Source organism: Armigeres subalbatus, chromosome 1 (genome assembly GCF_024139115.2).
Source record: "Armigeres subalbatus isolate Guangzhou_Male chromosome 1, GZ_Asu_2, whole genome shotgun sequence".
Lineage (NCBI taxonomy): Eukaryota > Metazoa > Arthropoda > Insecta > Diptera > Culicidae > Armigeres > Armigeres subalbatus.
The window spans coordinates 104,439,221-104,451,275 of NC_085139.1; the positions used below are offsets into that span (position 1 = coordinate 104,439,221).

Consider the following 12,055-nt stretch of genomic DNA (forward strand, 5'->3'; position numbering starts at 1 on the left):
TAAAGAAGTCAAAAAGATATATTTCATGTCTGATGGAGCAGCGTCGCAGTACAAAAATCGTAAGAATTTTTCGAGCCTATGTCAATTTAAATCAATGTACGGAATTGATGCAGAATGGCATTTTTTGCTACATCACATGGCAAAGGTCCTTGTGATGCTATTGGAGGAACAATAAAGCGCATGGCCACAAGAGCAAGTTTAGCCAAAGAACGTGAGCATCCAATTAAAACTGCGAAAGAACTTTTTGATTGGGCAAATCGTATAAAAGAAAAAGATTTAACCAAATTATCATTTTGTTTTACTACTACTGAAGAGTACGAAATAAAGGCTCCAGAGCTCAGCGAGCAATTTAATAACGCGAAAACGATCCAAGGAACCCAAAAATTTCACTGTGTCATTCCATTGTCGGAAAATAAAATTAAAGCAAAACTATACTCAAACTGTGCTGATAATAATTCAAAAGTGTTCGATATTTTAAAAAATTTGAATAAAAATAAATAAAAAATAAGTATTAATAAACTGTTTTCATGATATCATAACCCATACCAAAATTCAAACCCAAAACTCTTAGAGTTTCTATAACAACATTGTGTAACTGCCACATTTTATTTAATACTTAGGATAATATTAATTCATTTTTATTTATTTATACATATAATATTTATACATATAATATACATAATATCGATGAATACATAAATATGGAATATCATACAAACAACTTGTTTAACTCACGCAAGGCCCTTAACAATAAAATCAGCATCAAACTGCGATTCTTGAAAAAAAATACACGGTATTTTTTTTTGTTTACTATGTGTGAAAATTGTGAAATGTTTGAAATGTCATAACTTTTTTGTTTATTAGTTTACCATCACCAAATTTTTATGGTAGATAGCTAATATAATGGACCGTTTTCCCTAAAAAAAATACGTTCGTAAAAAGATAGGGTTTTGAGATATTCGAGTTTTTGTGACAAACATGATATTTTTGAAGGTAAAAAAACATTTTTTTTTACTGTGCACATTTTCTTAAGAATCACCATTTAGTTGTCTAACTTTGCTGAAAAAATCATAACAATCGAACATTCCGTTTTTGCTGTGCAGCTTTTTAAATATTTTTGAACCATTTTCACATACACCCTTTTGAAAAGTTAGTCGTGACTCAATATGAAGATTTGATATCGAAAAATGACGATTTAGATGAAATTGAAAAACTGTGCAAAGTTTCAACTCAATAGAAAATCATGAATTAAAAATTTTCTTAAATTTTGATGCTGTTGCTTGGAATCGCTCAGTTATCTTTTTTTCCGGATGGAAACGTTCAGTCGTAGAAGTTAAAGATGGAAATAAAATTTTATTAACAAATGGCGAAAAGGCTCGCTCACCAGTTCGAGAGTGCCCATAATTGTAGTCTAGGTCTCACTTGTCCAGCGGTTCTCAACCTTTTTCTTGAGAGGTACCCCTTCGAGCTTTTGCAATAATTGAGGTACCCCCTCTCAAAAGCAGGCTTCTAATCCTCTTGGATACATAATTCCGAGCTTTTTGAAGAGAAGCTCCTTTCAGCTTTTGAATCCCTTTAAAGTAGGCTTCCGCGCCTCTTTATTAGAGGCTTCTGAGCCTCTTGTAGAAAGGCTTCCGAGCCTCTTGAATATGGTTTTCAAGCCACTTAAAAGGAAGTTTCCTTTGCATCTTGAAAGGAGGCTTCCGAGCCTCTTGGAAGGAGGCTTCCGAGCTCCTTGGAAGGAGGCTTCCGAGCTCCTTGGAAGGAGGCTTCCGAGCTCCTTGGAAGGAGGCTTCCGAGCTCCTTGGAAGGAGGCTTCCGAGCCTCTTGGAAGGAGGCTTCCGAGCTCCTTGGAAGGAGGCTTCCGAGCCTCTTAGAAGGAGGCTTCCGAGCCTCTTAGAAGGAGGCTTCCGAGCCTCTTAGAAGGAGGCTTCCGAGCCTCTTAGAAGGAGGCTTCCGAGCCTCTTGGAAGGAGGCTTCCGAGCCTCTTGGAAGGAGGCTTCCGAGCCTCTTGGAAGGAGGCTTCCGAGCCTCTTGGAAGGAGGCTTCCGAGCCTCTTGGAAGGAGGCTCCCGAGCCTCTTGGAAGGAGGCTTCCAGGCCTCTTGGAAGGAGGCTTCCGAGCCTCTTGGAAGGAGGCTTCCGAGCCTCTTGGAAGGAGGCTTGAGGCCTCTTGGAAGGAGGCTTCCAGCCTCTTGGAAGGAGGCTTCCGAGCCTCTTGGAAGGAGGCTTCCAGGCCTCTTGGAAGGAGGCTTGAGCCTCTTGGAAGGAGGCTTCTGAGCCTCTTGGAAGGAGGCTTCTGAGCCTCTTGGAGGAGGCTTGAGCCTCTTGGAAGGAGGCTTCTGAGCCTCTTGGAAGGAGGCTTCCAGAGCCTCTTGGAAGGAGGCTTCTGAGCCTCTTGGAAGGAGGCTTCCGAGCCTCTTGGAAGGAGGCTCTGAGCCTCTTGGAAGGAGGCTTGAGGCCTCTTGGAAGGAGGCTTCCAGCCTCTTGGAAGGAGGCTTGAGCCTCTTGGAAGGAGGCTTCCGAGCCTCTTGGAAGGAGGCTTCCAGAGCCTCTTGGAAGGAGGGCTTCCTGAGCCTCTTGAAAGGAGGCTTCCTGAGCCTCTTGGAAGGAGGCTTCCGGGCCTCTTGGAAGGAGGCTTGAGCCTCTTGGAAGGAGGCTTCCAGGCCTCTTGGAAGGAGGCTTCCGAGCCTCTTGGAGGAGGCTTCTGAGCCTCTTGGAAGGAGGCTTCCGAGCCTCTTGGAAGGAGGCTTCCAGGCCTCTTGGAGGAGGCTTCCGAGCCTCTTGGAAGGAGGCTTCCAAGCCTTTTGGAAGGAGGCTTCCACGCCTCTTGGAAGGAGGCTTCCGAGCCTCTTGGAAGGAGGCTTCCGAGCCTCTTGGAAGGAGGCTTCCGAGCCTCTTGGAAGGAGGCTTCCGAGCCTCTTGGAAGGAGGCTTCCGAGCCTCTTGGAAGGAGGCTTCCGAGCCTCTTGAAAGGAGGCTTCCGAGCCTCTTGGAAGGAGGCTTCCGAGCCTCTTGGAAGGAGGCTTCCGAGCCTCTTGAAAGGAGGCTTCCGAGCCTCCTGAAAGGAGGCCTTCGAGCTGCTTGGAAGAAGTCTTCCGAGAAGTGTAGAAGGTTCTTCTAATCCTCTGGCAACGAAGCAACCGAGCTTTAGTGAAAAAATCCATTTTGTTCATTCGGCGTTTTGTTCGTTTGATCTATTGTTCCGCAGCCCTTCAAACATTGTCTTGGTTGTGGAAGGCTGGATTCAATTGGGATTTATTGATCGCGTTGCATATTATGTACAAAATAAATTTTTGAAATAGAAAATACGCAATTATCAAAACTTTATCAATGAGTTTTGATTGGAATTGTAATACGTCCGCCATTACGCATTTTTGTCCGAGGTACCCCCTAGGGCCAGCGAAGGTACCCCCAGGGGTACATGTACCCCAGGTTGAGAACCGCTGCACTAGTCCAATTGAGAATTAGGTTACACGGAGCTTCGAAGACATTCTCAACCAAGAGAATATTTTTGACTCTTCGTTGGGAACTAATTTGGATGAAGTGACTACTAGAAAATTTAAAAATTTAAGAAAATTAGAAAATTTAAAAATATGAAAGCCCCGGGTAATGATGATATTTTCTACATACTTATCAAAAAACTTCCTGAGAGCTCTTTATCCTTTTTGGTTAATTTATTTATCAATTGGCATACTTCCCAGATAAATGGAAAAACGCCAAAGTTGTTCCAATTTTGAAGCCGGACAAAAATCCAGCTGAGGCTGCTAGTTATCGCCCAACCAGTTTGCTTTCTTCAATAAGCAAACTGTTTGAAAAGATTATTTTAAATAGAACGATGGTTCATATTAATGACAATTCTATTTTTGCTGATGAGCAATTTGGTTTTCGCCATGGGCATTCAACCACTCATCAGTTATTAAGAGTTACGAACTTAATTCGGCTCAACAAATCTGCAGGATATTCGACTGGAGTTGCTCTTCTTGATATAGAGAAAGCATTTGACAGTGTTTGGCATGAAGGTTTGATTGTAAAATTGATGAATTTTAATTTACCTCTGTACATTATTAAACTGATCCAAAATTATTTATCAGATCGCTCACTGCAGGTAAACTATCAGAATTCTAAATCCGATAGATTACCTGTAAGAGCTGGTGTTCCCCAAGGCAGCATACTGGGGCCCATATTGTATAATTACCTGACAAAACTGCAGAATATGAGCAGGAATAGTTCAGAATGTTCTTGATCCATCCGATTGATATCATTACTCAGTTGTGCATGTCATAAGTTGGGCATTCCGTAGTTGCCAATCATCCTGTTTCACAGCACCATGAGCAGACCCAGAATTTCTTCCAGTAGTCTCGGTTACCTTTGAAATAAAGCATACCTGGTGACCTTCGGACAGGGTGAAAATTGATTTGGTGCTTAATTCTGATTCGTCACATTTAGCGAAAATTAATGGTGGCCATGGTGTCTTCATTTCATTTCTTGAACCCACAAAATATTCCGACATTTTTTTTGACAAAGGACAAATGACAGTGACTTTTGTACGGTTGTTTAGCAATCTGCAATCGTTTCACCATCATATGCGTAATGGTTACCTCAATTTGTATCTATGAAGAAAAATCTGAGCATTATCACGTGGTTATGAAGATGATCGTCGTGTGGCTTCGTTGTACCTACCTTTAATTTAATGTTCTGGATCGTTTTAGTTTTTTCAGTTCCACTTTCCCGGGTGGTATTCTGACGTAATCATATTTGTTGATTACCGTGCACGCACCCAACTTTGCGCAGCTCCTAACTTTGCGCATTTTGCGATTATTTTTGTAATAGAATGCGTTTAAATTGAATTTCGAAACATAATTATAACTTGTCAGCACAATATACATGTTATCATAAAAGGGCATGCATTTTTTTGCTGTTTAATGACACATTTTGACGTAAACTACGTCTAAGGGGAAGACTCGGATACAGGGGGTCAAATGGAAATTTCAAAACTGGGGACCGTCACGAAATCATGTAAGATTTGTACCATTAATAGGTCCTTTATCTCTCAATGGATTTTAATGATTTATTTATCAATCGATTCGTAAACTCTCCACCAATTTGCCAGTAGTACTGAAACTTTTGATTATCAACGCTAAACTATTGAAAAATTTAGTTCTTTCATGCATCATGCATCCCCTATACAGCGCGTTCCAATCCTTGGTAATTGCCTACTTTTAGGGTATTATCTATTATTGAACTGGGTTGTATGAATGGGGTGGCCCAGCCGCTAGACAGTGGAGTCATAGAGTAGGAGATGCTGCTAAAGCTGGGTAGTACCTATTGTCGTGGTTGTCGCTGGTTCCTTCTCTTCTATATAGAGCGGAATAGTTGGTTCAGTGTACTATATTTCTCGGGTACTTATTCAAAAGGACGTATGTGATTTTGTAAACAAAGATTCAAACGTCGATTTGTCCGATCTGATGGCACTCCCACGCAAACCATTACCATAGACAGATAGGGGGAGGCTTCGGCTACCTGGTGGTGGTGTTGGTTTGCGTGGGAGTGACATCAGATCGGACAAATCAACGTTTGAATCTTTGTTTACAAAATCACATACGTCCTTTTGAATAAGTACCCGAGATTTGGTTTTACGTAGTTTACGTCGAGCGGTCGTGTCTTGTATACAACCCCATTTTTTTTTTCATTTTAATAGTTGAAACTTGTACTGAAAACAGTGAAAATGACCAAAATGGCGTGTTCTTAGCACAAATGACAAGTGACGGTCTACCCGAAAAACTGTATTTTTTGAAAATTTTTACATTCGTTGACAACTGATTACACTTGGACCTGTGGGGAATAAAGTGAGTCCGAAAAATGCATTTGCATTTGTTGGTTACATTGATGGATAAGAAGCTAATGAGAAGAAATTTGAAATTCAATCTCAGTAGGCTGACCGGAACGGTGAAAATAAACGATCATTCAGTGTTCTGTTTTTGAGGCGTGAACATGCGAATTATCCTTCGGTGTTCCGCGCTTGTTTTCGTTGGTAAGAAGCAAATCGGAAGACGAATTTGCTTGGCTACGACAATGACGTAGTCGTTGCTCCCTAGAAGGTAAGAGAGATCAGCAGTAGAAGAAAAGCTAAATGAGGCAAAAAATATGGTAAGCCTCCGACGTAAAAAAACATGGCAAAAAAAAAGATAAGCTATAATTGGTGAAGGGTGAAAAAAAAGGTAAACCCCAGACGAGATATGGCAAAAAATAATGGTAAGCCTCAGTCTGAAAAAATGTCAAAAATAATGGTAAGCCATGCAATATAAAAGTCCAAAAAAAGAGGTAAGCCTAAGTTGGAAAAGAGAACGGAAAAAAAAGATAAGCCATGATATGCTAAGGGCAAATAGAAAAAAAGAGAGAGAGAGAGAGAGAGAGAGAGAGAGAGAGAGAGAGAGAGAGAGAGAGAGAGAGAGAGAGAGAGAGAGAGAGAGAGAGAGAGAGAGAGAGAGAGAGAGAGAGAGAGAGAGAACGCGAGAAAATAATATGGCAAAAAAATTAAGAAAAGTCATGAAAAAATTACACACATATAAAAAAATAAGGGGTGTCAATAGGCGAGAGAGATTCTTGACAGAATAGTGATAAAGAAAAAAATTGATTGTGTTTCAATGAGCAAAATAAACAATATTGAGAAATATAAAAAACGAAGGTCTACCATTTCAAGATCAGTTGTTTGGAACTCATCCGCTATGCAGCGCGTTATATTGACAGTTACATTGGCAGTTCGGTTGAATATCTTGACATCTATAAGATTTGGAAAGTTGTCTTCTACAGAGTCGTTGAGAAAATCAAAATCAATGAGATGAATATTTGTTAAGTCTTAAATTTATCTGATCGACGGAGCTGTTGTTCAAGATAGTAGGTTGAGTTGAATATCTCTTTGTCGGTGAGATTTGAAAAGTTTTCGTAATCTAAAAAGTTGTGGAAAAAAAATTAAAAAAAATTTACTGAATTGAAGATGGTGTTGATTGCAGTACATCTGCTTGGTGGCATCAGATTGAATAAGTTTGCCAATTCGGTTAAGTATCTCAAAATCTTGGATTTTGATTGGATATAGATTGGATATAGATTGGATTTAGATTTGATTTGGATTTGATATGGATTGGATTTGGATTGGATTTGGATTGGATTTGGATTGGATTTGGATTGGATTTGGATTGGATTTGGATTGGATTTGAATTGGATTTGGATTTGGATTGAATTTGGATTGGATTTGGATTGGATTTGGATTGGATTTGGATTGGATTTGGATTGGATTTGGATTGGATTTGGATTGGATTTGGATTGGATTTGGATTGGATTTGGTTCGATTTGGATTGGATTTGGATTGGATTTGGATTGGATTTGGATTGATTTGGATTGATTTGGATTGGTTTGGATTGGATTTGGATTGATTTGGATTGGTTTGGATTGGTTTGGATTGGTTTGGATTGGATTTGGATTGGATTTAGATTGATTTCAATTGGATTTGATTGGTTTGGATTGGTTTGGATTAGATTTGGATTAGATTTGGATTGGTTTGGATTGATTTGGATTGAATTTGATTGGTTTGGATTGAATTTGGATTGATTTGGATTGGTTTGGATTGGTTTGGATTGGTTTTGGTTTGGATTGATTTGGATTGGTTTGGAATGGTTTGGATTGATTTGGATTGGTTTGGATTGGTTTGGATTGGTTTGGATTGATTTGGATTGGTTTGGATTGGTTTGGATTGATTTGGATTGATTTGGATTGGTTTGGATTGGTTTGGATTGGTTTGGATTAGATTTGGATTGGTTTGGATTGGTTTGGATTGGTTTGGATTGGTTTGGATTGGTTTGGATTGGTTTGGATTGGTTTTGGATTGGTTTGGATTGATTTGGATTGGATTTGGATTGGTTTGGATTGATTTGGATTGGTTTAGATTGGTTTGGATTGATTTGGATTGGTTTGGATTGGTTTGGATTGGTTTGGATTGGTTTGGATTGGTTTGGATTGGTTTGGATTGGTTTGGATTGATTTGGATTGGTTTGGATTGGTTTGGATTGGTTTGGATTGATTTGGATTGGTTTGGATTGGTTTGGATTGGTTTGGATTGGTTTGGATTGATTTGGATTGATTTGGATTGGTTTGGATTGGTTTGGATTGGTTTGGATTGGTTTGATTGGTTTGGATTGGTTTGGACTGGTTTGGATTGGTTTGGATTGGTTTAGATTGGTTTGGATTGATTTGGATTGGTTTTGGTTTGGATTGGTTTGGATTGGTTTGGATTGGTTTGGATTGGTTTTGGATTTGATTGGTTTGGAATGGATTTGGATTGGTTTGGATTGGTTTGGATTGGTTTGGATTGGTTTGGATTGGTTTGGATTGGTTTGGATTGGTTTGGATTGGTTTGGATTGGTTTGGATTGATTTGGATTGATTTGCATTGGTTTGGATTGGGTTGGATTGGAGTTGGATTGAGTTGGATTGAATTTGGATTGGATTTGGATTGGTTTGGATTGGATTTAGATTGGTTTGAATTGAGTTGGATTGGTTTGGATTGGATTTGGATTGAGTTGGATTGAGTTGGATTGGGTTGGATTGATTTGGATTGATTTGGATTGGGTTGGATTGGGTTGGATTGGATTTGGATTGGATTTGGATTGGATTTGGATTGGATTTGGATTTGGATTGGATTTGGATTGGCTTTGGATTGGATTTGGATTGGATTTGGATTGGATTTGGATTGGTTTTGGGTTTGGATTGGATTTGGATTGGATTTGGAATGGATTTGGATTGGATTTGGATTGGATTTGGATTGGATTTGGATTGGATTTGGATTGGATTTGGATTGGATTTGGATTGGATTTGTATTTGGATTGGATTTGGATTAGAGTTGGATTGGATTTGGATTGGATTTGGATTGGATTGGATTTGGATTGGATTTGGATTAGTTTTGGATTGGATTCTGATTGGATTTGGATTGGATTTGTGTAGAATGTGGATAAGATATGGGTTAGATTGGTTTAGTTAATGGTTTAGTAAATCAATAGTTTCAATAGAATTTAAGGACAATTTAAGGACAGCGTCAATGCTTTAGTGCCACAAATAATAAATTCACAGCTGTTATTGATATATAAACTACTGCGCCGGTATGAAAAAAGAATACAATTAAATTTATGTTTTCGTATTAACAGCTCAAAAAAAAAAATTTCCTCACCAAAAAAAAAAAAAGAAAGAGCAGAGACGGTGAATATTGTGGGGAATAAAGTGAGTCCGAAAAATGCATTTGCATTTGTTGGTTACATTGATGGATAAAGTGGAACGTATTTCTTATTTCATGATAAAAATAATGAAATATACAAAAATATTTAAAAATGACATTAATAGAATAAATGATAACGAATTTGAAATTCAATCGTAGTTGGCATTTGAAATGCCAGCATACTAAGAAGCTAATGAGAAGAAATTTGAAATTCAATCTCAGTAGGCTGACCGGAACGGTGAAAATAAACGATCATTCAGTGTTCTGTTTTTGAGGCGTGAACATGCGAATTATCCTTCGGTGTTCCGCGCTTGTTTTCGTTGGTAAGAAGCAAATCGGAAGACGAATTTGCTTGGCTACGACAGGACCCAATAATTATAATATTGTTGAAGCCATCTTATGAGAATTTGGTTAGTTATTTACATTTTTCGTTAAAATATATGATGCGCAATGTTAGGAACAATTTTTCAATACAGTGTACCTAATTTTGCGCACAACTCGTATTTCTTCGATATTTTCATGAGTTCAGTGCGTGTTGGCTCTTGTTTCGGACGGTCGTACGATCGCGCGATTTGCCGAAATTTTGTGATTTGCATTGAGCGGCCGGTAATAAAGTTAATTAGTTCAGTGCGTGTTGGCTCTTGTTTCGGACGGTCGAACGATCGCGCGATTTGCCGAAATTTTGTGATTTGCATTCCGCGGCCGGTAGTAAAGTTAATTAGTTCAGTGCGTGTTGGCTCTTGTTTCGGACGGGAGTTCAGTGCGTGATCTCTCTTGTTTCGGACAGCAGAACGATCGCGCGGTCGGCCGAATTATTGTGTTCTGCATTGCGCGGCCGGTAATAAAATTAATCAGTTCAGTGTGTGTTCTATCATGTGTCGGACAGCAGAACGATCGCGCGGTCGGCCGAATTATTGTGTTCTGCATTGCGCGGCCGGTAATAAAATTAATCAGTTCAGTGTGTGTTCTATCATGTGTCGGACAGCAGAACGATCGCGCGGTCGGCCGAATTATTGTGTTCTGCATTGCGCGGTCGGTAATAAAATTAATCAGTTCAGTGCGTGATCTCTCTTGTTTCGAAGCGGGCCTGGTAGTCATATGGCTACTGCTTCTGCCTCATACGCAGGAGGTCGTGGGTTCAATCCCAGGTCCTTTCCATTCTCCTACTTTGTATCTTTCTCTTTATTTCTCATGTTCTAGCAATCGCTAGAATTGGAAATGGACTTCCATACCGTTTCCATCATTATTCCTATACCTTCAACTTGAGTATTCTATCAGTAATCTGATAAAATTGGAAATGAACTATAGAGCTCGTTTCCTACATCCAATACGCGAGGAGAAGTGGATGAACGCTGTCATCAGAGGAAAAGTAGAATCACTGAAATTTAACACGGCAAGGTATAGCCAATGGAATTGAAAATAATTTTAAAAATTACAAACAGAAATTTTTTTGAAAATGATTTATTAGGCGGGATTAGAAATTCAATTAAGATTAAAAGTAGTACTATCTCCGGAATCATTTCAAGAAAAAACTTCATTGTCATTAGCAATCAAATTAATATATGTATAATGTAGATAATAAAAATTCTAACCTCATGCTATAAATTATTTATAAATAAATTTTATTTTGAAATTTTGAAAATTATTTTGAAAGTTGCATTCCATACCTCGCTGTGAAATTCTTTTCATGATTCTACTTTTTCTTTTGATGACAGAATTCATTCTTCTCTTAGCGTATTAGAAATTCCATCAGTTACCTTCTCCTATCTATCACATTGGCAGCTCGTTAACCAAGACGGACCTCTGCCTCTCCAACCTAACCCAGAAATTCCAACAAATTCCGCATGAACTCGTGGCAAGTGCAGAGGTATATTCGGCTTGCAGTGGGCGAGTGATTGCATCATCATTTCCTCCCCCTTCCCTATATTGACTTGCATTCTGACGTGGCAGGCGCCAGTATGACCTAACAAATGAGATCACCAGTACTTGTACATTGAAGATGTGTGCTAGTCCCAAGCAAACATCTGTTGGTTCCCTGTGCAAGAACAGCTGATCTGGTCATAATGGAGTAGCAACTACGAGCAGTCAATCAAGCTCAACTCGTATTTCTTCGATATTTTCAACATTTATGATATACCTCGTCGGAATAGGGTTTACGTAAAAAAGAACTTTTGTTAGCTGTGGCCAATGTACATAAATGAGGCTGTACATACACCAACAGACGTAAAAACATACTAAGTATGTCGAATCATAAGAAAATAATGCTGGGCATCCTTATCACCTCTAATATGCTCAAATATGCCTACAAATGGAATAAACATAAATTGTAATAGTAGTATTAGCCGAAAAAATAAAATTTTAATGAAAAATTGAATGATAGACGCTTGCTTCGTGTTAGAAATTTTTCAAGTTATGTGCGCAAAGTTAGGCATATAATAAGGGGTCTGCTTTGAAGTTCAATTTACTATTTATTTCAAATTTTTGTAACAAATTTAGTTCTCAAACAATAATATGATAATAATACTACAGCATGAAAACTATTTCAGGCTGATAGCTACTTTCTGTAAGTTGTACGAGTTGATTCAATTTTGCATTTCCTTAACTGCGCAAAGTATGGTGCGTGCACGGTACTACTTCTTTTCTAGTTTAATGTCCGACGCAAATCTAGCACCGTTGTACTTTGGCATGTTGTTCCAGCTGTTCCCTCGAAAAGGTCAACATTAACTTCGAAGACAACTTAAACTGTTGTTGGACTGCAAATTTAGGCACTCGATACAGATTCATTATTTCTGAA

At 39.0% G+C, this 12,055-nt stretch overlaps 1 protein-coding gene across 2 annotated transcripts in view; it reads left to right on the top strand.

Annotated features, from left to right (window-relative positions):
• Window positions 1-12,055, top strand: part of LOC134204041 (uncharacterized) — a 59,105-nt gene that overhangs the window by 28,781 nt on the left and 18,269 nt on the right. The gene's annotated exons all lie outside the window — the stretch shown is intronic.